The 17,577-nt window shown below is 47.4% G+C and overlaps 1 protein-coding gene across 4 annotated transcripts in view; it reads left to right on the top strand.

Annotated features, from left to right (window-relative positions):
* The first annotated feature begins 715 nt into the window (after positions 1–715).
* Positions 716–17,577, top strand: part of AP1B1 (adaptor related protein complex 1 subunit beta 1) — a 39,106-nt gene continuing 22,244 nt past the window's right edge. For all 4 annotated transcript variants that reach the window (XM_044674184.1, XM_044674169.1, XM_044674175.1 and 1 more), the window contains exon 1: positions 716–823. The gene's annotated coding sequence lies outside the window, so the exon portion shown is untranslated. The remainder of the gene's footprint in view (positions 824–17,577) is intronic.

Here is a 17,577-nt window from a genome sequence, read left to right as displayed (position 1 = left end):
GGACTACCAAGCCCATTTTACAGATAAGGAAACCAAGGTTCAGAGATCTAAGTCCACATAACCAGCATCAGAAGCAGGATTTGAACCCAGGTCTTTCTCACTCGAATCCAGCACCCTACCCATTACCCCACGCCCCCTGACTACTTAATTCTGGTCTTTAGGTCCCCAGACCCTAGTCTTCCCCGGCCTTACTCTCAACACCTTCCTTCCCTAAGTATCCAGTTTATTCTGAGTCTTGTTTGGTTATGGCCATTTGCGCCCGGTCTCCCTCTTTAGACTGGAAGCCCCTCGAGGGGAGGCCCATCTCTTGCCTTTCTTTGCCACTCTCAGCGCTTAGCACACACAGTAGGCGCTTTTTGATGGGCGGAAAGTTCCTTCCAGATCCTCGAACCTGTGATCTGATGGAGTACATGCTCCTGGAGGGCGAGAAGACTTGTGATTTTTGTCCTAGGACTTCCGGTGCCCCATATCACCCAGCCAGTGGTTTGGCACCCTGCTGGGGCTGGGAAGCAGTGACTTTCAGACGCACGCCCAGCCCCTCCTTCTCTCCCCTCCATTTTTGGCTCCGCCCTTCCGTCTCTGCAGTTCCTCCCGCCCCCTTTTTCGCCTTCTCTCTCTCTGACTCCACCCACCTCTCCGCCCCGCCCCGCCCCGCATCCAGCGTCCACCGGAAGTGCCCCCGGCGCAGGCTCACTTCCGTCCGGCAGGTGACAGCCACGGTTCCCTGAGAGCAGCCGGCGTCGGAACGGTTGGACTGACGGACCGAGCGGCCAGCGGAGAGGGCGCGGGGCCGAGACCGTGGACGTCGTGCAACCTAGCCGAGGCAAGCCGAGAGGGAAATCCCCGGGGCCCCGCGGATCAAGGGCCGGAGCCCAAGGGGGGTGGGGCGGGAACCAACGGCCGCCTAAGCCCCGGAGGAGGTGCGGAGCCGAGGAGCGAGGGTCACAGGTCACGGCGAGAGAGAGCGAGGCCGGCCGTGAGAGGCGAGGGAAGCAGAGTGCGGCCCCCCTTCTCCTTCCCTTCCTTTCTCTCCCCTCTCCCGCCGTGTGAGGCGGGCCAGAAGGGGGGCGGCCCCCTGCACCCTTCCATTCCTTCCTTCTCCGGCTTGGACACAGGGGTAGGCCCTCAAAGGTCATCCAGCCCCCTGGAGAGGAAATACCTGCCCAGCGAGGTTACTCCGATAACGCGGAACAGGTCGGGCGGCAGAATCTCCTTTTACAGATGGGGAAACTGAGGCCTATAGAGGGAAGGAGCATGCCCCAGTCAGGCGAGCCCTAAGGCTACGGGGCCACCCTTCCTCCCCTCCAGTGAAAGGAGAACTAGTTTTGGGGGGATGCTCAGGCTCAGACCCAGCCTCTACCCCTTACTCCTTGGGTGACCTTGGCCAAGTCACAAGCCCAAAGTCTGTTTGTCTGCAGAATGACCTCCACTATCCCTTCCAGATGTAATCCTGGTACTGGGGTATGACCCAGGTGAAGTGCCCTTCAGCACTGTCCTGATTCTAAGGCGCTGGGGGTGGCTCACCTCCTGTCTGGGGCTTTACATGAACTTCAGCCCCCAGCCCCCACCCCCCATAACAGGGAAGAACCAAGCAGGAAACCCCTGGAGAGCAAGATCTCCCTCCAGTCTGGTCTTCCTATCCCCAGGACTTAGCTCGGTGCCTGGCACTAGTCACTTAATCAGTGTTTATCAGATTCTGTTGTAATGGAGTAGCTGAAAGACTGAACCTGGAGTCAGGAGATCTGGGTTCCCATCCTCTCCTCTGAGGCTCTTTGTGGTCTTTGTGACCTTGGGCAAGTAGCTACACATCCCTGGGACTCACTTTCCTCATTTGGAAAATGGGGATAATTAAACACCAGAAAGTGCTTTGTCAACTTTAAAACACTGGAGAAATAGGCCTTTGTGGTTCAGAGCCTGGCAGATGAGCAGAGGACTTGGGGCTGGCCAAGCCAAACACTGCTTGTTGGTTGCTTCCTTTTTTTAAAATGCCCCTGCCCCTGACTGTGGCTCTCTATGGATGTTCTGGGCCTGTCATTGGCTCTCTCTAGAGACAGATGCTTGCTCTTCAGAGATTGCCATCTGCCACATGCTGGCTTACATAAAGTGCAGAGACAGGTAAAAACAGAGGAGAGCATCCTGTTAAGGTAACTGGGATAGGTGTTGTGGAGGTTAGGAGATCGGTGGGAGATACTAAGTAATCACTGTTCCTGTACCTCCCTGGACCTGGGCAATATGAACTCAGGTTTTGATAATGCTTTAACACGTGCAGAGAACTTTTCTCATTTGTTGTTGTTCAGTCATGCCCAACTCTTCATGACCCAGTGGACCCTACTGGCCATGGAGTTTTCTTGGCAGAGATAGCAGAGTGGTTTGCCATTTCCTTCTCTAGCTCATTTGACAGATGAGGTAGTTGAGGTTAACAGGGTGAAGTGACTTGCCCAGGATCACACAGCTAGTAAGTGTCTGAAGCTGCACTTGAACACAGGTTTTCCTGACTCTAAGCTCTCTCATCACTGAGCCAGCTAGCTTGCAGATTCAGAAATTGAGGCTCTGCAAGGTTAAGTGATTAGCTTATATTCACTCTGAGATGAGACTTGAGTGTACATCCCTTGATTCCAAGGGTCTTACTTTATCCACTTCCTTGAGTCTTAGGTCTGCAGTCATCTGCCTGGACAAGATGAATATAAATCAAAGGACTTGGGTTCTAGCTCCTAATTCCACTCTGTCTGAATGAGTTCTTTGACTTCCTTGGCAAGAGGGGAAAATAGGAAATGTGTCTTGTCTGCTGAGGGCTGGGAAGGTGTAGAAAAGGGTGTCAGCAAAGGTAATTTCTAAGAATAGAAAGTAAGTGTGAGATCATGGAAGGGACGCTGAATGGGGAGGCAGGAGATCTGAGTTCTTGGCCTGATTCTGCCAGGTGACCCGGCGTCAATTATTTCACTCTCTGGCCTCAGTTTACTCATTTATAAAAAGGAGAAATCATAGGTTCATCGATTTAATGATGAGCCATTGTTTCTATGGCTTTGCAAAATGCTCTTCATACTATGTCAGGAGTCACAGAACTCCGGCATTTATATGTCCATTTACAGATGAAGACACTGACATAGACAAGTTATTGTGGTTATATGGTTATACAAGTAGTGAGTGTCAGAGGTAAGCTTTGAGCCTAAATCTTTGTGGCTCCAAATTCAGCACTTCTCCTATGCCTGGCTACGTGCTCATTTTACAGGTCAGGCCCCACAGGTAGATGACCTCCGAGGCCGATTCCAGTCCTAGAAGAGGCCACACTCTTCTGTCTGGGGGTGGTTGAGGTGCATAGGGAGTGGACTAGATGATCTCCGCAAGGCTTTCCACAACTGCATCCTTTGATGTCTCACTTGTACAAAGGAGGGTCAGTGTGACCTACTAGAAGATGTCTGAGAATCTTGTTTGTCTGAGGAATCACACTCCTTTTCCCCCTATGCTGTTAATGTGCAGTTTGCCTTGGAGGTCAGAAGGCCTTCATGCTAAGCCTTGATGCTAAGGCTGATAGTCTCACTTTCTCCAACCGTGACTCGGTTTCTCACTTAGTGACATGGGGAAGAATATCTGCCACCAGCTCCCCCCTTTGGGTGTTGCAAGCATTAATGAGTGTATGGGTGTTTCCACCTGCTCGTTAAGAAAGCTGTGATATAAATATTACCATAGTGCCTTCTTTTCCTAGGGATCTTTATTCCAAGTTACATCCAATTAACAAAAACTTGCTAATCATTACGTCCCCATTTGACAAGGGAGCATTTAAGATGAGGCGGCTTGGCCATGGGTGGCAGAAACCAGGTGAAACTTGGAGCTTCTGCCTCTTAAGCTTATAGGGCATCCACCAGGCCCCTCAGGCCTCTGTCTTTGGCATTTGGACTAATCTCACCAGTGGCCCCAGAGTTACTTCTTCCAGAGGGCACACATCTGTTGATAGAAGCTTCCTGTGGAGGGGAATGTCTGTTTCTGCTCTGCCCTTAGGCCCAGCTGATACCTAGCATTTAAGGGAAGTTCATTCAGGCATTGCTGTTTGCCTTCTTCCTTCCTTCTTCAGAAAACTTTGTTTTGGGGTTTTTCTGAGATTCCCTGGGGCTTTCCAGTCACTATTTAATTCCCTTTTTATGGGTCTTCCAGAGATATGCCACCCAGTTAGCCCTGCCAACGCTTCTACTCTTGCTAACTCCCCAGGCCTACAGCTTAGAGGGTTTGTTTTCTGCAGTCATTCTCCATAGGACAGACACTTCACTTCTAAAACTGTTGGACGTTTTGGCTTTTTGGCTTCTTAGGAAGACACCAAATTCATTATGAAATGCTTGAGGTGAGGCCAGGGAGTAGGCCTGATTCCTGTTTGTGTCTTGATCTTCAGTGTCCTTGATAAAGCTGAATGGGCATCTGATTTTCTCAAACATGCACGGGCTGTTTAATTGCCCAGATCATACTTTGTGTCACAGAGAGATCATTTGGAGGGGAGGATGTTGACATGGTCCTTTTAATTATCAGTTCCCAGCTTCCTTCCTGTCACTTCCTTTATTCACAGAAGAGCAAATTTTCCTCTGAGAATTGGCCATGCAAGAAAATAAGGGAATGTCGCCTAAACATAGGCATCTAATAAATATTTGCTGAGTTGACATAGGGCCTGTCTCTTGGGGAGTTTAAAACAGTTAATGAACATCCCATCATCCATCCTCGTGCCATTCCTGGCAGTAGTAGATGTTCTGCCTTTAAAGCTATCTGGTGCCTTGGCCCTTATGTCACAATGCTGCGGATGTCCTAGCACCAGAGGGGCAGAGAAGGACTGTCAGTTGTGGTTCCTGGTAAGGAGGAGGTGAAAAGAAGATTCATGGTGGTGGTGGCAAATGCAGCCTTCTTTGTGCCAAGGGGTGGCCTGGGTGACAGGGACCAGGATACCCAGGAAGCTGTACTAGCATTTACTTGCCAGGCTCCCTTCACCGAAGCCCTGGGCTTGGGCTTCCCCACTGAGCCAGGGAAGTGGCCCAAGCCATCATAGCATCTGGTCTTCTGACCCCCAACTTGCTTTCTTTGTATCTCCTCATTGCTGGATTCCTTTGGGGCTCTAGGCACTCTGCATCAGCACTTTTCCTGAAATTAGGAATTTAAGAAGGGGGGGGGGGGTCTGTTCAGCTTCCACCAAACAGCAGCTGGCTGACTGCTGGGCAGGCCCTTGCATCACAGAGCCTGGAGTCACATTTGGCCTATGGGCTCTTAGATGGGGGATAATGGTGACTTGGTATGGGACTAGGGTAAGCAGGTCACTCCTCTTTCCAGGCTTCAGTATCTTCTTCTGCAAAATGAGGCAACAAGCCTAGATAATCTCTATGGGTAATAGGCACAAGCTAGACCCCTGGGCCCAGAGGCATGAAGATCTGAGCCAAATCCTGCCTCTGAAACTTAATAACTGTGTAGCCCTGGGTAAATCACTCTCTCCCATCTACCTCGGATCCTCATGGGGATAAGAATAGTGATGAAAAGAATTTTAGCTAACATTTCTATAGTGCCTACTGTGTGCCTGGCAATGTGCTCAGCACTTGATCCTCACAACAGTGCTGGGGCAGGTGCTGATATTGCCCCCATTTTATATATGAAGAAAATAGGGGGTGTCTTACCAAGTCACATAATTTGTAAGTATCTGAGGCCAGATTTGAATTTGTGAAGATGAGTCTGCCTGATGTCAGGCCTAGAGGTCTATCCACTCTGCCACCAGGCTGCCTCATAGCACCTACCACCAGATTGAATGTGTTGACATATATAAAGTACTACATAAACACTGGCACCACTCATCCTGCATATTTATTAATCGCCTACTGTGTACTATTAGGCACTGGAAGAAGGCCTACTCCCAGGGAGCTTGCTTTCTGATGAGGCGGTCGGGCAAAGAGATCCAGCATAAATATGAAGGGAAAAACTATAAATAACCCAAAAATACTATGCGGGGAGAACATTAGTAGTTGGGGGAATCCAGAAATGTCTCATGGCAAGATAATAGCATTTATAGAGTGCTTTAAGGTTTGGAAATATCATTTTACCTTCTCAGCAATCATGGGAAGGAGGTGTTGTTATTATCCTCCTTTTGCAGATGAGGAAACTAAGGCAAATAGAGATGAAGTGACTTGCCAGAGGCCAGATAACTAAGAAGGATTTGAGTGTAGATTCGAGCTCAGGTCTTCTGCCTACAGGTTGTTCACTCCATCCACTGTGCATCCAACTAAACTCCATCTTAAAAAGAGGGAGGGACTCAGAGGCAGAGGGAAGGAGGGAGCTCAATCCAGACCTGGGAGATGGGAGGTAGATGGGATGTTGACTTGTAAGTCATATCTCAGCCAGTTCAAAAGCGTCACGTGTAAATTTCTAGCCTCTTCAGCACGTTGGCCCTATTGGTCTGGGAAGGGATCTTAAATACCTTGGCTTCAAAGATTCAAATGTAATCAGGATGGTCAAAGCAGGCTTTAGCTGTAGCAGGTCATTGACCTCCTAGGCTCGGCTAAGCTGGGTGGCCTGACACTGTAGAAGAGAAATGGCAGGGATTTTGAGAGAGGAAGGCATCATGGCCAAGGTGGCCTGTGCTCTTCTCTTCTGTGAAGCATTTGAGGCAGAAAGGGCGGAGCAGCTGCCTCTGCTGAACTTTCATGCCCATCCACCCTTTCGTCCTTCCTTCTTTTGTCCCTTTTATCACTTATTTACTTAGCTGCTGTCATTGATCAAAAAACTTGCTTGGGCACTGATATATTTGCTTTTAGTATCCTAAGAACTAGTCAGCAGTCCAAAGCAAAGGTGTCTTTAGACCTACCTGAGTCACTTTTGTTCCTTTTAGTCAACCTGGGAGTGGAAGGCCTGGACAATTGTCCTCCCTCGAAGTTAGTTCACAGAATCCTGAGAGACGAGGTTTTATCTCTAGCTATCTGGCAGAAGCACTCTTTCCCAAGAAAACTGCCTACAGGAGAAAATGCAGATCCCTCCACTGCACATTCCTGGCCCTCCAGGAGCAGGGCTCTCCTGCCATGACCCCCTTATCTCCCACTGCTTTCCACTGTGAATCCTTTATGCCAGCAGGGTTAGGTTTCATTTTTCCATGAACACAAGCATGTTTGTTTCCACTGTTTTTCTTTTTTTCTTAAACCCTTACCTTCCATCTTAGAATCGATGGCTTAAACTGGTTCCAAGGCAAAAGAGCAATAAGGGCTAAGCAATGGGAGTTAAATGACTGGCCTAGGATCACACAGCTAGGAAATGTCTGAGGCCAGATTTGGGCTCTGGCCCCCCCATCTCTAGGCCTGGTGCTCCATCCAGTGAGCCACCTAGCTATGGCTGCTTGTTTCCATCCTAATGCCATGTTTTAACTCTAGCTGGGATGCCCTCCATATAGCTAAATCCTACTCATCCTTCAAGGGCCTGAATTACATCTCAGTCTCTAGCATCCGCATCATTGCAATCAGCCAACCTTCCTTAACCTTTCATGACTCAAGCCTTTGCCCTTTTGCTTGCTTTGCCTTGATAGCCTTCTAATTGGTCTTTCTGCCTCCTTTCCATTCTCCACAGCAGCATGCTTAATGCCTGTCTCTGATCACCTCACTCTTCAGCTTCAAACCCTTCACACTCAAGTGCTCCCTTGGAGCCAAGGCCCTCCGGTCTGCTTCCAGCCTAATTCTATTCTCTATTCAAGCCACAACTCATCAGACTTTGTTCTGGCTCTACCCTGTCCAGTCTCCTGGCCTTTGCTCACACCTTCCACAGTACCTACAGTGAACTCTCCTCCCCTCACTGCTACCTCCTGGAATCTGCCTCCTCCTCCTATGAAAATACCCCCCTTTAGAAGCAGGTAGGTGATTCAGTGATTGAGAGGTAGGCCCAGAGCCTGGGCTCAAAATTGGCCTATCTGTGTGACCCTGGGCAAGTCACTTAACCTCCATTGCCTAGCCCTTGGAACCAATATACAATATTAATTCTAAGATGGAAAGTAAGGGTTTAAAAAAGAAAAAAGTAAAGGTCCCTTTCCTTGAAGTTGTAAGTCAGGTCCTGCAACCTCCATGAAATTTATCCTCCTCTCCTAGAACTGAACATGATCTCTCCTTCTCCAATTTCTCCTGGCACTCTGGGCTCCTTCTTGGACCTTCCTTGGGTCCTAATTATCTGTGGATAGCTCAGCTGGATCTTATTTCATCTGTGTAGCAGTGGCACCAAAAACAGGGCTGCCACACAAGCATAAGAAATGTCCATTCAGTTGGATGCATGGTGATGATCACCATTTTTAACTTTGCTTGTTCACTGGGGCGCTTATAGACAGCCCTGCGTGGGGAGTTAGCTGTATCACATATGTGTGTGACTGGTCATCTCAGGCAGGGTGCGAGAACTTAGAGCACAAGGACTGTCCTCCAGCTCTCTTGTGTCCCCCTCAGTGCCTGGCAGATAGCAGCAGACAGAGTGGACACTCCATACTTGTGGTTCACAAAACTTTACAAGAATCTGACAGAAACAGCCCCGACTTATGGTGGAGAAAACAGGTCGAGAAGTCTGGAAGCTAACTGGGATGTCAGCATTTGTTGGTGCCTTCTCTTATGCCCTGAGAAAGCACAGAGGAAATGGGGAAATATGACATGGAGTCATAGGGAGGTTCAACCTCCACATTTTCCAGATGAAAACACTGAGGCTTAGAGTGCTTGCGTGATTTACCCCAGATTGCACAGATCATTTCAGAAGCACCGTTTGAACCTGGTTCTGCTGTTCTGCCCCTCTCCATTGCAATGACCAGATGGTTGGCACAGAGGCCCCCATAGGAAGTACAATTGACTGCTTGCTCTATTTCTAGGCTGCTGAGATGTTGCTCACTGAGGAGACCACAAAGGGTACTTCAGTTCCCAGCATTTTTTTTAACCCTTACCTTCTGTCTTAGTATCGATTCTAAGACAGAAGAGCAGCAAGGGCTAGGTAGTCGGGGGTAAGTGACTTTCCCCTAAGTAAGTCATATAGCTAGGAAGTGTCTAAGGACACATTTGAACTCAGGGCTTTCTTCCAGACTCCAGGCCTGGTGCTCTATCCACCGTGCTACCTAGCTGCCCTAGTTCCCAGTATTGGTGGCCCTTTCCCCCAAATTTGTCTCCTTCCTTCTCTTTGCTCCGATTTTTTAGACATTTCTCATTCAAAGAGCAGTTGGGAGCTACAGTGTACTCCAGAAATGGAAATAGTTGCTGTTCTCATAAACAGTTTCTCTTTGTCTTTTTGCTTATAAGTATGTGAGAATTCATGTATATAGACTAGAATTTTAGAATCGAAGGAACCTTATGGGTAATGCAACCAACCTCTGCCCCACAGGATAAGCAGTCTCCTTTATTGCCTGCAGACTAGCTGCTCCCCAATCCTGGATTCAACCCGAGAACCTCGGGTCAGAAACAAACACAAGCCCAGAGAGTGTCTCTATCCTCTTGCCTTTGATTTTTGACTTGTAATTTTGAAGCCTTTAGCTGCTCGTGTGCCTCAAGAGATCGATTTTAGGAGTAATCAGTTTTCATCCGCTCCCGAGAGGGACCAATAACTTGATAAACTGGCACAGATCTAGCACTTACCAGGTGTGTTACTAAATTTGGATCTTCCTTTGTTCAGACTAGATGGGCCGCCACCAAAATAGCCTGTAATTCAATACTAGAAGGGTTCTTGAGGGGTTTCTTGCAAGCCTTGTAACAAGGAAGAGAGGAGAGCTGAGTCCTCATTTCTGGATAGCATTCTCCGCTTGGGGAGTTCCTTGTCTGATAAAGACGCATATTTGCAGCCTCAGCAGCCTCATCACCTGACTGACTGCCTTCTTACCCATGGGGTGCTGGAGAAGGTTCACAGCCCAGGCCAAGGCCACTGGTTTCTTCTGTTTCCTTGAGAGAGCTGCCATTTTTCTTTTGCCTTTCTCCCACTTTTTGTTGTTGTTGTTGTTGTTGTTACAAGGGATGGCTCCCTGGAACTCAGGAGAGGGAAGGATGCGTTTGGGAAGGGGGAAAACATCAGTAATGAGATTAAAAAAAAAAAAAAGATCCTTGTTTAGGGGCCTCAGAGAAGTGGAGACCACATCTTGGCCAGAGAATGGGCTTTTCCAGCTATTGCCAGCCAAGTAGAGTATCCCTTACACTTTGGGATCTATATGGTCCTGTCCAAGGTTCCATACAGGCCAGCTGCTGAGCATTTCTGGCATGAGGGGAAGGGCAGTATGCCTGCCTCAGATCCCACAGAAGCAGAACTGGAAGTCTGGGACGAAGATTTGGGGTTCCCCTTCCAGGGAATACTTTAGCCTTGCCCAGAGATGAGACTTTGTCTCTTTTTTTTTTTTTAAGAGCAAGCCTCAGCACCAGTTCCCCAAATTAAAATTTTAAGTTAACACCTTAGGGTTCCAAAGCATTCATGTTCATTATCTCATTGGCCAGGGTGTGATTGGTAGAGCAAGAATGATTCCCCGCCATTTTACAGATGAGAAAATTGAGGCTCAGGTTATAACTTGCCCAAGAATTACACACAGTCCAGGCCTTTGGATTCCATCCTCTGTGATCTTGGCTTCCATGTCACACTGTTTCTGGACAAGACTCCTCCAGAACAAGGCCAGGTCAGAGAGACTGAAGATTTTGTGTCCCTATACCTATCCCAGGGCAGGGTTTGGGGAAAGAAGTAACCCACTGGCAGCACCCAAGCAGCCTGGGGATTTTCAGTCTGACTGGAGGGCTGGATTGCCCAGAGTCCCTCCTGCTTGGCTTCTTCTCAGACTTTTCATCTTCACAGATCCTTGTTGCCATTCATTTGTTCAGCAAATTTCCTGGGGTGACTGCTGTATACTTTGGCATGAGTAGCTAGGCATTTGTCATCTGACTGAATTTTCCTAGATATTGTGACATAAATTACTTCCCTGAGACAGTCAATTCTCCCAACTGCTATTTGAGGAACTACCCACTGCACTTTTAATACCGTTGGGCACTGCCCTATTCCCAATGTTTTCTCCCCAGCAAAGAGCTTACGTAGCATCCATTGTCATTGGGAACATCAGAAGGGGGCCTTTTTCTCATTTCCCACTGCTACCAAGGATTCAGAAGATGACCTGGCTCTGTTTCCTGTTGTTTAAACCCCAGAGTAAAATCCCTTTGGGAGAAGAAGGAGAGAGGGGAGAGAGAAACAGACAGAGTGTGAGAGAGACAGAGACAGACAAAGCATTTACATTTTCTCAGCCTTTTCTCCTTGAGTCTCAACAATGGGGAGCGTTGTGCAGCCATAATGCTTACCTCTCAGGATCCTTGTGAGGAAGGTATATGAAATAATCTTGACAACATTCATGCCCAGCAATGCAAAGATAAAGTACTTGGTGAGCCTCAGAGCTGGACCTTCACCATCTGGGGGTCTTGTACCCCTTGGGCAGCTTAAATGCCTACTATGTGCCAGGCACTGTGCTGAAAGGCAAAAACAAACCCTGCCCACCAGGAGCTTCCAGCTTCATGAGAATACAGCATGTCAAAAGCCATAACCAAACTATAGCATCAACAAAGGGAAGGCACTGGTATTAAAGGGGACTGGGAGGGATGACAGCTGAGACTTGAAGAAAGCCTGGAAATTGGGGATATCCAGAGGGAGAGGGAGAGCATTCCAGGCATGAGGGAAGCCCATGGACTCCATCTCACAATCATTTCTTTAAATTCATAAAATAAAATATACAAGGTCAGGAAGGAAACTAATTAAACTGAAATAAAGTTATCAAAATAAAATTTTGTACTCCCTAAGTTCACAGACCGCAGGTTGAGACCCCTGCCCTGAAGAGATTTGGATGGTCAGGGTTTTATTGCTAAAGAGTACCTAGGTCCAGTAATTGGCACACGCATCCGTTAGCAGATGTGTGGCAGGCCTGTGCACCCTCCCCTGAGCAGTATGTAAAAGGGCTCTCTCTCACCTAGGACATCGCTACCACAACTACCTTCTCAAGAGGCTTTTTTTTTTTTTTTTTTTTTGGAAAAATTTTCCATGGTTACATGATTCATGTTCTTACTTTCCCCTTTGCGCCCCCCCCCTCAAATCCCTGCCCCCATAGACAATGCATATTTCCACTGTTTGTTTTTTTTTAACCCTTAACTTCTGTGTATTGGCTCATAGGTGGAAGATTGGTAAGGGTGGGCAATGGGGGTCAAGTGACTTGACTTGCCCAGGGTCACACAGCTGGGAAGTGTCTGAGGCTGGATTTGAACCTAGGACCTCCCGTCTCTAGGCCTGATTCTCAATCCACTGAGCTACCCAGCTACCCCCTTTCCACTGGTTTTAACATGTGTCATCAATCAAGACTTATTTCCATATTATTGATAGTTGCATTGGTGTGGTCATTTCAAGTCTACATCCCCAATCATGTCCGCCTCAACCCATGTGTTCAAGCAGTTGCCTCTCTTCGGTGTTTCCACTCCTGCAGTTCTTCCTCTGAATGTGGAGAGGGCACTTTTCCATAAATCCCTCAGAATTGTCCTGGGTCATTGCATTGCTGCCAGTACAGAAGTCTGTTACATTCGATTTTACCACAGTGTATTGGTCTCTGTGTACAATGTTCTTCTGGCTCTGCTCCTTTCACTCTGCATCAATTCCTGGAGGTCTTTCCAGTTCACATGGAATTCCTCCAGTTTATTATTCCTTTGAGCACAATAGTATTCCATCACCAGCATGTACCCCAGTTTGTTCAGCCATTCCCCAATCAAAGGGCATCCCCTCCTTTTCCAGTTCTTTGCCACCACAAAAAGCACAGCTATAAATATTTTTGTACAAGTCTGTTTATCTATGATCACTTTGGGGTACAAACCCAGCAATGGTATGGCTGGATCAAAGGGCAGGCATTCTTTTATAGCCCTTTGAGCATAGTTCCAAATTGCCAGCCAGAATGGTTGGATCAGTTCACAGCTCCACAAGCAATGCATTAATGTCCCAATTTGGCCACATCCCCTCCAGCATTCATTACTCTCCCCTTCTTTCATTTTAGCCAATCTGCTAGGTGTGAGGTGATACCTCAGAGTTGTTTTGATTTGCAATTCTCTAATTATTAGAGAATTTCTCATGTGCTTATTGATAGTTTTGATTTCTTTATCTGAAAATTGCCTATTCATGTCCATTTATCGATTGGGGAATGGCTTGATTTTTTTGTACAATTGATTTAGCTCCTTGTATATTTGAGTAATTAGACTACCCTGTCAGAGTTTTTTGTTATAAAGATTTTTTTCCCCGTTTGTTGTTTCAAGAGGCTTTAAAAGGTCAAAAAGGGCTTTCCACAATTCTCTCACAAGAAATACAGAGAGCTGGTATAACACTTCTCTTACAAATGTGGTAACTGAGCCAAGGTCCCAAATCGGGCTAGGGCAATGCCCTCTTCACTGAGGCTCTTCCCTAAAGCATTCTGGAAACGTGGTCTCCTTAGAGAGAATAACAGTGGGCTCCAGGCTTTTCTGTTTGCTTTGGGCCTGTGTTGGTACCCTTATGATGACTGATTTAGAGTCAAGAGACCTCAAAGCTGAGGCCCTAGGATTTAAGCAGTTTGCTCAGTCACACAGATAGTCAAAAGCAGAACTGGGATTCGGCCCTGGGCCTTCTGCCTTCAAAGCCAGCTGGACTAGGATACCTTTTTTAGAGAGCTAAAGTCACTTTTAGAGAACATTAAAAAGAACCACTCTGACTTGTTCACAAACCTTGTCATTTTACGGGCTTTAAAATCAGCAAGAAAAGATTTTCAGTTCCAATTTTCCAAGTCTCCCCCTTCCCCCTTCCAAAGTTCCCAAATTAGGAGAAAAATGTTTTCCCATTTGTCCCATTTCTGGCCCCTTGTGTCACTGTTTCCAGCACACTGTGCTGCCCTTTGTTCCTTGCATACTGCTCCCTGATCCTCTGAAGCCTTCCTTGACATTGAGAAATAACTAGTGGAAATGATTCCATACCTGTCTTTCTTGCCCAACTGGAAAGGGCTGCTATTTCCACAAGAGAAAAGCAGGGCCAGGTGAGGTTTTCCCTTTGTCTAGATCTCCTGTGTGAGCTCATGAAGCTCAGGACCAAGGGGGGCTCCCAGAGTGAGTGCAGCAACGAGGTCTTTCTCCTGCTTGATATTGTCTGCACCTTTCCCTTTGGGCAATCGCAGGCACCCATTTGCCAAGATTCAGGTCCTTTCTACATATATGTACATATAAGGAAAATGTCAGGGGACAGCAGAGCAAGGCCATGATCCCTCTGAGCTCTGCAGAGTAGAAGTGAAATCTGACAGGCTCCAGTCATACCAGGCAAACAGCAGCTTCCTTTGGTCTCACTAACTCTCCTTCTCTCCACATTAACTTTCTAGGTTTCCTCTTCTCTGGGGAGGAAAAGGGAAACTTTTCTCCACTGGTATCCAGGAGGCAGCATTGGGCCAGTTCCCCTCCTGAAACCAACAGAACTAATTACAATACTTGCTTTATGCTTTCCCTAAAATATCTCTTTTGATCTTCTTAGCAGTGCCAAGTGTTTTTCTGATGAAGAAACCAAGGCTCAGGGTAAGCAGTTTGCTTGAGCTTCCAGAGTAGCAAAGCCAGTTTTAGGCCCCAGGTCTTCTTGGAGCAAGTCTGGGCTCTTTCCATGATAGACTCTTAACACACAAGGAAGGTTCCGAATTCTCATAGAGGATGGTTTGGTGGTTACGTCTCCAGGCTGTTCGTGTCTTGACTCACTGTGGCATGACAGGTTTCAGAAAGGGTGTCACTTTCTCTCTTTTAAAATGACTCTGTACTCTGCCTTCAAAGGCCTAAGCCTTCTGCAGCTGCTCCCTTTGGGATCTCTGCAGCAGTGATGGGGAAGAGTCTGCAGAATAGCAGGAAGGCAGCCTCCAGACTAGCTGCTTAGCAGCCATGAGAAAGGAGAATGAGATCCAAAGTGAAATACTGCAGAAAGAAACATCAGGGGCCAGTGATGCTTTAATAACAGGCCCCTGAGCCTCACTCTTTCTATTCCCCAAAGTGAAGCCTCTCTTTCCTTCCTCATGGTTGGATGGGTACAACACACTTGGAGGCCTGAGAAAATCTGGCAGCTGATTCCAGTGTCCAGCTCAGTAAAGAAGCTCCTGATTGAAAATGAAAGGGACCTTCCACTGTGATCTAGGGAGTGAGTTCTGGACTCTTGTCACTGGACTCCAAGGTACCCACCTCTCCATCCTTATGTCCCCCTGCTCCCCACACAAACCCGGCACACTGGCCTGCTGCTCCCTGACTCCTGACCATATGTGGCAGGTATGTCCGTCCCTCTGCCCACAACAGTCCCCTTTACTGCGAAGCCTGGAGCTCAAAGGGTGCAGAGGTGAGTTTTGCCCCAGCACTGAGTAATCACCTCCTGTGTGCTAGGCACTGGGGATGCAAAGACAAGAGCAAGAAAGAATCTGTCCTCAAGTTGCTTATGGTCTTTCTATTGGGGGAGACGACATGTACATATTAGAGTAGATACAAATGAGGCTGCTAAGTGGTGCCCTAGTGTGCAGAGCACCCAGCCTGGAGTCAGGAAGACCCAAATTCAAATCCAGCCTCAGACACTCGCTAGTTGTGTGTCCTTGAACAAAACCTTAGCCTCCTTCAGCCTTGGTTTCCTCACCTATAAAATGGGGATAATAGCGCCCACTTCCTAGGGTTATAGTGAGGATAAGTAGGACAATATTCAGGAAGTTCTTTGCAGACTCTAATGTTGCCTAATTCCACTATTTTATTTACAAAACAAAACAAGTTAATATGAGGACACCACTGGTTGTTAAGAAGGTGGCACTCCTTTCCAACTGTTCTACCAGCTACATACATCTAATAGGACTGGTGTCTGGTTTTAAGAAGCCATTTATGTGTGTACTGGATCTTTTCCTAATGTACTTCCTGTTATATCTTTTCTTTTTTTTTTTTTTCCAAACCCAAAATGAAGTGGGTTGTAAAACCAGGAGGCAGGAGGTTCTAAGGGGAACTTAGTTCCAAAAAAGCATATTGGCCCTTGCAGATGTGGAAAGGTTGAATTGCCTTCCTGCTAACTCGGGGAAGTTGGCTTCTCGGCTAATTCTGACACCATCATGACATTGTGAGGTGCCATCGAATTCCAGCCATGGCTCTGTTTTACCTGTGGGACTTTGGGCAGGTCACTCCCCTTTCCTTGGGCCTCACTTCCTCATATGTAAAATGAGAGGTTGGACTAGAGGCGATGTTCCTATGGTAACTAGCTTAGTCACCTCTAGCAGAGTTTGCTTCCTTCTCACTTCAGCAGGACAAATTGGCCTTGGTAGAGGTGGTTTTCTTTTCTTGGGGTGGTCATCTGAACCTAGTTAGCCCCAGAGATTCCCCTTTGAGAAGCAGCATTTCATTCGTTGTCTTTTGGGGCCTCTTTGAGGTTTGTGTCTTGATGTCTCCCCATCCCACCTGGGCAGCAAGTCTAGGCCTCCTCATAGGAAAGAAGAGCCTTGCACTTGGCAGCCTTTGGGTTTATCCATTGTGCTCTCAATTCAGTTAAATGCAGATACCACTGAGGAATTGGTTGCACTGGCCTAGCCTCAAGAGGATACAGAAATAAACAAGACCCAGAGTTGCTGGCTTTAAAGCATCTCTAATCTAGTTTGGGGCATCTAGGTAGTACAGTGGATGGAGCTTCGGGCCTGGAGTCTGGAAGATCAGAGTTCAAATGTGTCCTCAGACACTACCTCTGTGACCCTGTTAACCTCAGTTTCCTCATCTGTCAAATAAGCTAGAGAAGGAAACAGCCAACCACTCCAGTATCTCTACCAAGAAGACGTTAAATGGAGTCACAGAGAGTTCTCTGGACATGACTAAACAATTGCCACATTGTTGTCCCATCTGAAGTTGGGCTGTTCCTCCTTTTGTCCTAGTTAGATTCTTTAGGAAAGGCCAGCAGGGAATGGCTGAGATAGAAAGCCTCCTTATGTCAGTGAAATAGCCTGATGAGCGCTTGGCCAGTAACACAGTTTAAGAATCATGGTCCCAATCTAAGACAAACTGGATCCCTCGCTTTTCACCTCCTAAAAACATCCTGTAGTTCCCTAACTCAGTGCTGTAATTCACCCCCTTCTGCGCACAAAGGATAACCTCCCTTTCCCTCCATCATTCAGATACCAGCCACAGACCAGGATTCCTCCAACTCTGATGCCATCTCTTCCAGGCAGGCTCAAAAGCAGGCCCCAAAGGAGATCTCCTTCCTCAGGTTTTGCCTGTAGCACTATTTCTGCTTGATCTAAGTTTTGTTACCTCTTATTGCCCCTGCTAGGTTAGAGGAGTAGGACCTGGGTCTGCCTAGGATTTCACTAGTAGTAGAGGGACTTCCCAAAAGAGGAAAGTTCCCCCATTGGGCAGGTCTGTGATCACAGGATCATTGTAGAGATCTAGACCTAGAACAGAGGTGTCAAATTGGCTAGCCCACAGAGTATAGCCAAACAAGATCAAAATGTGTTTGGGAAATGTTTAACAAAAATAAAAATACCACGCAGCATAGATAATGCTCATTTGGGGTTTTCTAGGTCAATATGCACCCCTCCCCTCAGCCATTTCTTTTTAAGTTTAGCCTGCCCGG

The sequence above is a fragment of the Gracilinanus agilis genome, chromosome 1, assembly GCF_016433145.1.
Source record: "Gracilinanus agilis isolate LMUSP501 chromosome 1, AgileGrace, whole genome shotgun sequence".
Lineage (NCBI taxonomy): Eukaryota > Metazoa > Chordata > Mammalia > Didelphimorphia > Didelphidae > Gracilinanus > Gracilinanus agilis.
This window is presented reverse-complemented; position numbering and strand designations above follow the sequence as displayed.